Here is a 3330-nt window from a genome sequence, read left to right as displayed (position 1 = left end):
TGATCCTCTTGGTTCCATATACTTTTCTTTAAGCAGGTATGGTCATTCTTTATATCTAAATAAAAGTTATATTGATTTTTACCTAACAATATATATAGATGTCAAATTGAATATATGGTTCTCTCGTTTCTTATTTGTGGTTCAACAAAACTTGCTGTCATCTTCTATACTGCGGACTTTAGGGATCAAATTAAAAGTGCATGAAGCAAAATTATTCAAAAGTAAATTGAGACAAGTTAGCGGCATATTAATTGATTAATTGAATATTTGAGTGAACCGTAATGACACTCGTTTTCCACTTTAATTACATTTATTTTACACTGTTCGGTTGGGCCTACATTACTGTGGGTTTCAAAATAGAGTAATAAATGGGCCTTAAAGATACTACTGTTACCCTCACGACCACCTAAAACATCATGTTACCTGATGTCCAAAAAAAAAAAAACCATAATGTTACCTTGACATACTAATGTTGTTATGTTCATGATTAGGAGACCGATGAAGAGTCTTCTATGTACACAAGGTCTGATTTAGTGGTGAAATTCTTGCATTGTAATAGGTATATTTTGATTCAAGATTTGGCTGAAGTAAATAGTGAATGAAAATTCATAATGTTGTGTATATGAGTGTGTAATGTATATGAATATTGTGATATTATAATACTTAGAGTTGGGAGTTGTCCAATTTAATGTAACCATAAAATAAAAATCTTATATAAATTTTTTAGGAATTAATTAGAACTAACTTATAAAAGAAAGCGGTTGGAAAATCGAAAAAAATGTTAACCACTTTTGAATCACTTATTTATAATAGAAATTATTGGTCAAGTTAATTGTTATTGGAAGTAATCTTTTTAAGTTTAGGGGGCCTTTATCTACAATAATTTAGTTTTTGGAGCGGATAACAAAGCTTGTCCTAGAATTATTGTGAAGCCATTCTAAACCAATGTAAATAATCTTTATAAGTGAGTTTGAATTTTCATATGAATAGTAGTTTATCCCATCAATCTCTCACTCAGAATTTTAAAGGATTGTACCGCAAAATGGGTTGCGGAAGTAGAATATTAATGTGTGCTTAGTTGATTTATGTTATCTGACAAAGACAGAGAAATTAACTAATTAATGTCGGCAAGAAAAATGGTTTAAGCTTTTCTTCCTTTACATTTCCATACTCATTATTTAGTCAATGAAAATTCGATTGCAGTCAACTTCACATGAAGTTGATAACTCAGAATTCGTTAAATAAAAATTTAGTAAAATTATTTAAATCATTTAACAGCTCTTACCTATTAACTTTACATAAATTTTCACCTATTTAGTTGTTTGCATATATATAATATGTATAACAACTTCCTTCTATTCAATTTTTTACCAACCAAACGTAATAAGGATAGGGAGTGTCTAGTTAGTTTTAGTCTTTTTGATGTAAAATTTCCACACAAAAAAAAGTAACTAGATATACAAAAGAATGGGAAATAAATTAAAAGTTTTGTGGACTAAGTGTTTATTTAGGAAAAAATGCAAACCTAAGCCTCCTCTTATTATTATTATTTTTTGTTCTTTGATAATTTTGTATCTCTTCTCTACAATAGCTACATCTACTTCTACTATATATATACTAAAAGTATGAAAAAAGTTAGTGTTATTTTTTTATGAGAAAATTCCACTCCCCTCCTTTACGAGATGCTAAAATGACACTCATTTTCCCTCCATTTTATAAATGTACATTCTCCTCCCTTCTAACTTTAAAAAACTTCCTCTTTAATCCATTTTAAACTTTTTTGTTAACTAATGTCAACTTTATCCATTTTTTAAGAAAAAATAAATTATTTTTTTTTAAAAAAATACTCATTAGCAAAAATTTTATTTTTTATCATTAAATTTTGCTTACCAAAATATCCTTTAATAAATTATTCTAGGTATCTTAGAAAAAAATAATTTAATTATTAATTTTTTTAAAAGTATTTTGGTAAAAATACAATTTAATCAATAAAAAAATAATTTATTAAAAGGTATTTTGGTAAGCAAAATTTAATGATAAAAAATAAAATTTTTGTTAATGGGTATTTTTTCAAAAAATAATTTATTTTTCTTAAAAAATGGATAAAGTTAATATTAGTTAACACAAAAAATTTAAAATAGATTAAAGAGGAGGTTTTTTAAAGTTAGAAGGGAGAGAAATGTACATTTATAAAATAGAGGGGAAGGGAGTGTCATTTTAGCATCTCGCAGGAGAGGGGAGTAAAATTTTCTCTTTTTTTATTATATATAATTCATAAAATATATTTTAAAATGTCTAAAACTAAAACTCATGATTTTTTAATTTAAGTATAAAATATTTATCATCTTAATTAACAATATATTTGCTATTATTACATACATTTAGTTAAAAAACTAGATTAATATAATAGACTCGTTAGTACATATTAATATACTAATAATATAATAAACTCCGTAAAAACATTCATAATCTTGCAGGCCAGCCTCCATACTTACAATTCATCTCAACTTCTAAAGGTCATTGCTAATAATTAAATTCATGTTACAGTAATTATTTAGACGGGCTTAGCTTTCATATATTGTCATGGTTGTTGCACTAAATTTAGCTATATATTAAAGACAACCCCTTAATTATATGATTGAGTACTGCTTGCATGAACCCTGGCCTATAAACAAAGCTCGTATTATGTCAAGTGGATGTCATTAATTATATCTATTTCTTTATTTTCTCCATCTCATCAATGGTGTATTAATTTGCCAATTATAACTAGTTAGAAAAATTTTTAAGTATATCAGTACACTAATTGTTGATCTTAATCATATATATTATAGAAAATATTTTAAGTGCATCGAGGAGCACCGGTGTTCTAGTTATTTTAACCGTTATATTATATATATTTTTTATAATTAAGATCAACGATTAAAAATTACTGAAACATCGGTATATCGGATTATCGGTACACTTAAAAATTTTCCAACTAGTTAACTACCACTATAGTGTATCACTGTATGACCTTATATGGAGGTGTCAAATTGTCAATTAACACTTCTTTAGTAAGTCGTTTGGAAAAATTGAAATGAGTGAGAGGTACACTACTATTATTAGTATATTTGACAAAGATTTTGGTTACTGTATGTGCTACATAGCGTTGCTCTCTTAATTTTTTAAAAGTACAATAATCCAAACTAGAAAGCAGCAAAAGTGGGTAAGTGATCACAGGAAGTGGAGGGTTCTCTCCCTTTTTTTTTTTAAATAATGCTTGCAAAATAGCAATATATATTACACCTAGCTCATCGCGACAGACTAATTATTGGCGTGTCAAACTAGAAA

Source organism: Arachis ipaensis, chromosome B10 (genome assembly GCF_000816755.2).
Source record: "Arachis ipaensis cultivar K30076 chromosome B10, Araip1.1, whole genome shotgun sequence".
In the NCBI taxonomy this organism is placed as follows: domain Eukaryota; kingdom Viridiplantae; phylum Streptophyta; class Magnoliopsida; order Fabales; family Fabaceae; genus Arachis; species Arachis ipaensis.
This window is presented reverse-complemented; position numbering follows the sequence as displayed.